Raw genomic sequence first — 7,500 nt, 5'->3', positions numbered from 1 at the left:
TCTTTCACCGCCATCACTATCTTTCACCACTATTTCTCACTGTCACCATCACTATCTTTTTTCTACCTTACCACTGTCACTATCATCACTATCACCACTCTCTGTTGGCCGTCAGTGTCACTACCTGTCACCACTATCATCACCATCACTATCATTACCGCCACATGTCTCACCCTCTTCTGTGTCACCATCATTAGAGCAGTGACCTGTATCCACACTGAGCTAACCTAACCTAACCTACTTATATTATTCACTATCACCATCTCTCACCATCACTATCATTATCTGTCACTATCACCACTGTCAATTCACTATATTTTTCTAAACTGTCATTTTCACCATCATCACTCCATTGCTAGCCTAAATTAACCTGTTTCTGTTATTTTTGTCACCATCATTATCTTTCTGTCACTATCATCACTGTCACTTCACTATACCTTTTTTGGCTTGTCATTTTCACCATCACCACTTCACCATTGCTAACGTAACCAAACCTAATCAATTCTTTACCATCACCATCACTGTCACCATCACTATTATTATCTTTTCCTCACTATCATCACTGGCACTGTATATTTTTTGGCTATCACTTTCATCATCACTGTCACCATTATTTTTATCACTATGCTTTTAACCGTCACCATTATAATCATCACTATCATTATACTGTCACCATTATCATCATCACCATCACCTCATTGTCACCACGTCCTCTCTATCTGACTATTATTCACTATCATCCTTTTTTTTTTCTTTTTAAATTTGCTCTAACCATTCATTACTACTCTCTCTCTCTCTCTCTCTCTCTCTCTCTCTCTCTCTCTCTCTCTCTCTCTCTCTCTCTCTCAATCTTTCTTCAATATATTTTCCTTCATTCCTTTCCTTTTTATCATTTCCCTCTCTCACTCTCTCTCTCTCTCTCTCTCCCTCTCCTCCCTCTCCTCCCCCCCAACCGCAACACGTGTCCGGGCTGACTGAGGGGGAGAGAGAAAGGGGGGGGGAGAAAACTGATAGAGGGAGGAGGAATAAAGGAGGAAAAAAGGAAAAGGAACCATAATTTTTCCACGCAAGGTTATTTCAAACGAGCGATTGTATAGAAGGAGGAGGAGGAGGAGGAGGAGGAGGAGGAGGAGGTAAAAGGGAGAAGGGAAGAGATTTAGGACACTTTTAAAGGACACTAGGAGAGAGGGAAAGGGAGGGAGGGAGGGAGGGACTGGGAGAAAGAGAGGAGAGAAAATGAAGTAAGAAACGGAGAGATGGAGATAAATAAGAGAGAGAGAGAAAGAGAAGTTAAGAAATATAAAAAGAGAAATAGAATGAGAGATGAAGGAGATAATGGTGAAGAAGCAGAGAGAGAGAGAGAGAGAGAGGGTCAGTAGCAGAGGTCAACACGTGCCCAGCTGATAGGTTAAAGGTTTGGAAGGTAAAACAAAACACACACACACACACACACACACACACACACACACACACACACACACACACACACACACACACACACGCGAAGAATGGACGACATGCACTAGCTAATCAAGAGAGAGAGAGAGAGAGAGAGAGAGAGAGAGAGAGAGAGAGAGAGAGAGGCCATGAGAGAGGTCAAATTAACAGGAAAAAATATCAAGAGGAGGAGGAGGAGAAGATATTATAGAAGGTATGAACTATGAACAAGTGGCGTGGAGGAGGAGGAGGAGGAGGAGGAGGAGGAGGAGGAGGAGAAGGAGGAGGAGAGGCTGGATAAGGAAAGGTGATAGGTCAGGCAAGACAGGAGGAGAAGAAGGAGAAGGAGGAGGAGGAGGAGGAGGAGGAGGAGGAGGAGGAGGAGGAGGAGGAGGAGGAGGAGGAGGAGGAGACGGTACAAATGCTTCAAAAACCTGTGCATTTTGGAGAGAACAAGACGATTATTAATTTCCCACGATGACAAAGGAGGAGGAGGAGGAGGAGGAGGAGGAGGAGGAGGAGGAGGAGGAGGAGGAGGAGGAGAGGAGGAGGAGGAGGAGGAGGAGAGAGAGGAGAGAGAGAGAGAGAGAGAGAGAGAGAGAGAGAGAGAGAGAGAGAGAGAGAGAGAGAGAGAGAGAGAGAGAGAGAGAGAGAGAGAGAGAGAGAGAGAGAGAAACAGGATCGTTGTGTATAGGGGGAGTGAAAGTGACTTGATAGAGAGAGAGAGAGAGAGAGAGAGAGAGAGAGAGAGAGAGAGAGAGAGAGACAGGTGTAGACATGTGTGCCCTTATCAATGACAGGCGATCATTTGTCGAACACACACACACACACACACACACACACACACACACACACACACACACACACACACACACACACACACACACTGATAAAAGAGACTAAGAGAAGCAAAATGAGAAAGAATAAAAAGCAAAAGAAAAAAAAAGAAGACGAAAATAAAAAAAAGGAGAGGAAAGGAGACAGGGAGGAAAGAAGAGAGAGTAAAGAAAATAGAGAAAAAAATAAATAAATGGAAGCGAAAGAGGGAAGAGAGAGAGAGAGAGAAAAGGAAGAGGAAAATAAAAAGACAAAAAACAGGAAAAGAAGAGACGAAATAGTAGAAAAAAAAAAAATAGAGAGAGAGAGAGAGAGAGAGAGAGAGAGAGAGAGAGAGAGAGAGAGAGAAAGAGAGGAAGGAGGGAGAAGAAAGTAAAGGGGAACAGCAAGTAAAGGTCAGATTTGCACCTCGTGTGGGACGCTGACGAGGCAGGTTTGGGGTCACGGGGGGGGGGGGAGGAAAGGAAGAGGAGGAAGAGGGAGGGGTAAGGGAGGAGGAGGAGGAGAGGAAGAGGGAGGAGGAAGAAGGAGGGAGAGAGAGAGGGGAAGAGAGAGATGCGACGATGAAAGTGCCGAGGTGAAAGTGAGAGAGAGAGAGAGAGAGAGAGAGAGAGGGGAGGGGTGCATGATCAACTTTTAATTAACAAACGCACATACACACAATCTCTCTCTCTCTCTCTCTCTCTCTCTTCTCTAATTAGAAAGGTCAGGTAGGGACAGGTGTGACAGGGGTTAATTAGTGGCATACCTTTTTGTCTCTCTTCCTTAATTGTGAAAATAAGAAGGTGGGTTCATTTCTCTTATTCTCTTTCGTTTTTCGTGTTTTTATTTTCATTTCTATTTTTTTTTCTTCTTTTGGTTTTTGTTGTATTTATTGTGTCAGTTTGTGTTTTGTTTCGTCTTTCAATTATTTCTTGTTTTTTTTTCTTTTTTTTTCTTTTTCTCTTCTTCGTTTATCTTTTCTCAATTTGTCTTAGAGAGAGAGAGAGAGAGAGAGAGAAAGAGAATGAGAGATTACTACTACTACTACTACTACTACTACTACTACTACTACTACTACTACTACTACTACTACTACTACTACTACTACTACTACTACTACTACTACTACTACTACTACTACTACTACTACCAGCGTTTTTTCCCATTTATTGCATCTAATCTTGCCTTTTAATAGACTTTGAAATTCATTCGTGGGTTATAAAATCTTCGTCTTTTGCATAATAAGAAAACAACAACAACAACAACAACAACAACAACAACATTTTAAAGAGCATGAAAAGAGCATCTCCTCCTCTCTCCTCTTCCTCCTCCTCCTCCTCCTCCTCCTCCTCCTCTGATCCTCCTCCTCTGATCCTCCTCCTCTGATCTTCCTCTCACGCCGCCAGGGAATCGAATCCTTTCTTAATTCCACCTTCACTTGTTTTTGTTGGCGTCCTTTCCTCTCAATTGTGGCGTCTATTGTGGCTCATTCTTTCATCTATTATTGTTAACCTTTTTTCTCTTTTTCTTTTTTTCTTTTTGTTCTCTTTTCTTTTTTTTTTTTTTTTTCTTTTTTTTTTTGCCCTATCTTCACTTTCAGGTTTGCTCTCTTCTCAGTCTGTCTCGCTGGATTGTTTTCTGTCTTTCTCTTCTTTCTCTTGCTCTCTCGCTCGTTTTCTCTCTCTCTCTCTCTCTCTCTCTCTCTCTCTCTCTCTCTCTCTCTCTCTCTCTCTCTCGTGGGTGTATTTTAGAGAGAAAAGAGAGATAGAGATAGATATATAGATAAATAGATAGAGAGAGAGATAGAGAGAGAGAGAGAGAGAGAGAGAGAGAGAGAGATTATTTGTTACCACCACCACCACCACCACCACCACTACTACTAATATTATAACTACACTAATAAAAGTACCAAGTTGTTGACCACCACCACCACCACCACCACCACCACCACCACCACCTAATCCCTATCATAGTTCCCTTATCCTTCCCAGAATCCTTTCACATATCCTTCTGCTGGGAAACTTATCCTTACGACCCGTGCTGGTGGTGGTGGTGGTGGTGGTGGTGGTGGTGGTGGTGGTGGTGGTGGTGGTGGTGGTGGTGGTGGTGGTGATGGTGGTGGTGGTGGTGGTGTCTTTCTAACTTCAAAATTATGAGTGTGTTAAATGTTCTTCCATTCATTTAGCCTTCTTCTTCTTCTTCTTCTTCTTCTTCTTCTTCTTCTTCTCTGATGCTGCTGTTGTTGTTGTTGTTGTTGTTGTTGTTGTTGTTGTTGTTGTTGTTGTTGTTGTTGTTGTTGTTGTTGTTGTTGTTGTTGTTGTTATTCTTTACATTCTTGTTCTTGTTCTTCTTCAACTTCCAGTGATAATAATTTTAGAAATCATATGAACAACAACAACAACAACAACAACATCAATAACAACAACAACAACAACAATAATAATAATAATAATAATAATAATAATAATAATAATAGTAAACAACCACAACAACTATGCCAGCAACCTCTCTCTCTCTCTCTCTCTCTCTCTCTCTCTCTCTCTCTCTCTCTCTCTCTCTCTCTCTCTCTCTCTCTGCACACGTCAGGACAACATATTTTACCCTTATCTCTCAGTCATCTGTTTATATATATTTGTTTATTTGTTTTCTTTCCACTCCCTTCATTATCACATTTCCTCCTTGACTCTGATTATCCCTTTGTCTGTTTGTCTAACCCTTTTTATTATCGTCACCTTTACCTCTCTCTCTCTCTCTCTCTCTCTCTCTCTCTCTCTCTCTCTCTCTCTCTCTCTCTCTCTCTCTTGTTCTTGATTTATCGCTTTCTTCATTTTTGTTCTTCTTTTATGAGCTTTGGTGTTTACCGGTTTGTTTATTTGTTTGTTTGTTTGTTTTTTTTTTTTTGTTGATTCTGTCATCTCGTTTTGCGTTTACAGTTATTATTGCTTCTGTTGTTGTTTGTTGTTGTTGTTGTTGTTGTTGTTGTTGTTTATTGTGTGTTTCTCTATTTTCTTTTTTCTTTTCCATTTTTCTTCCTATTTTTGTCTGTTTATCTGTTTGTCATCCTTTATTGATTTGCTAACTAGTTCTTTTTATTTATTTCTTCTTTTTTTCATTCATATTCATTCGTTTATTCATTTTCTTTTCTTTCATCTATTTATTCTCCCTTTCTTTCTTTCTTTCTTTCTTTCTTTCTTTCTCATCCTTTCTTCAATTATTCATCAGCTCATTCATTCATTCTTTCCTTCCTCTCTTCCTTCTTTTCTCTCATTTGTCTCTCTTCCTTCTTTATTTATTTTTCTTATCATTCACCTTTCTTTATTCATCATTCTCTCATTCTGTTAATTTATTCGCGTGTATCTTTATTTCTTTTTTTTTTTCGCCTCTATTCGTCTTAATTGATTTATATTTATTTATCTATTTATTTATTTATTTGTTTTACACCTTAGTTATTTACGTTTTTCTTTTTATTTTCATCTTTATTAATATCTCCCAAGTTTATTTATTCTTTTCTCTTTTAGTTTCTTTTTTAGTCTTGTTTTTTTTTTTTTTTGTCTATTAATTCATCTATTTGGTTTGTCTATTCCATTTTATCCATTCATCTCTTATCTATTCATTTTGTTACGTTCACTTTCACTTTTCTTTCATTCACTTCTTCGCTTCATTGCGTTTTAGTTTTTCTTTAGTTTTTATTAATTTCCTTACGTCTCTATTTTCATTTATTTGATTTCATGTTCTACGCATCAATTCTTTTTTTTTTTCTTTTTTCTTTTTTTTTTATTTTTTAGTGTGTACTTTCATTTATTGCTTTAGTTATGTTACGCTTCGGCAGTTTCATCTGTATCCACTTTTTACATCCATCTATTTAAATCTTTCTCGTTTATTAATCTTCAAATCTCAACTTTCCTAACCTTTGCTTGAATTTAAGTTTATATTGTTCATATTTTCATATCTTATTTGTCATTTATTTTTCCTTATACCTGCATGCATTTTTCAACTTTTTTTCGTTTATATATTTCAAAACCTCGACTTTCCTAACCTTTACTTAAATTTACGTGCATATTTTCATATTTTCATTCATATATCTTGCTCTTCGATATTGTCATTTATTTATTTACACCTTTACACACATTAATTTAAAGCTTTCTCGTTTATCCATCACAAAAACCTCGACTTTCTTTTGCTAACTCATTCATTCCTTCATTTATTCAGCTTTTTCATTCATGTCCTAATCATCGGTTTTCTCCTTTTCCTTCTACATCCATTTATTCATCCATTATTCATTTATTTCCTTCAAAACGTCGACTTTCTTTTGTTAACTCACTCAATCCTCCATTTATCTAGCCTTTGTTTACGTCTTTGTTTTCATTGATTCATTTGTTTAAGACCTTTTTTATATTTGTTTTATCATTCATTCAAACACATTATTCATTTATTTCCTTCAAAACCTCGACTTTCTTTAGCTAGCTCGCTCATTCTTCACATTTATCCAGTTTTTGTTTACGTCTTTGTTTTCATCGACTGCTCATTTGTTTTCCCCGTTCATTTCGCGTTCCGTCGGCCTCTTTTTGCACGAGTGGTCCCATCGAGGCCGACTTGACTGGCTTCCTTCAGGGTGCTGGTGCTGGTGGGGGCCGCTTCTGTTTTTGCGCCACCCAAGGCCGTGAGGGAGAGCGAAAAAAGACGACTCCACAGTGCTCCTTCCCTCCCCTTCCAGTAGTGGTCGTGGTGGGGTCGTAGTGGTGGTGGTGGTGGTGGTGGTGGTGGTGGTGGTTTTAAAGGTGTAGTTTGTGGTGTGTTTGTTTTGTTTCTTCTCTCTTCGTTTTCTTTTTTTTTTGTTGTTGTTGTTGTTGTTGTTGTTTTCGCTTTTTTTTTTTTTCGTTTTCTTTCTTTATTTCCTTCCTTCCTTCCTTCCTTTATTTACCTTTAGTACGTATCATGTTTGGTTGCTTGGCTGGTTGTTGTTGTTGTTGGTGGTGGTGGTTGTGGTAGTGGTGGTGATTTTCCTTCTTTTCTTTCGCCTGTTGTTGTTGTTGTTGTTTCTTTTCTTATTTATTTTATTTTATTTCTTATTTATCAACTTGTGTGTGTGTGTGTGTGTGTGTGTGTGTTCACTGTTTGATCTGCTGCAGTCTCTGACGAGACAGCCAGACGTTACCCTACGGAACGAGCTCAGAGCTCATTATTTCCGATCTTGGGATAGGCCTGAGACCAGGCACACACCACACACCGGGACAACAAGGTCAC

This window comes from Portunus trituberculatus, chromosome 36, assembly GCF_017591435.1.
Source record: "Portunus trituberculatus isolate SZX2019 chromosome 36, ASM1759143v1, whole genome shotgun sequence".
NCBI lineage: Eukaryota > Metazoa > Arthropoda > Malacostraca > Decapoda > Portunidae > Portunus > Portunus trituberculatus.
Note: the sequence above shows the minus strand (reverse complement) of the source record.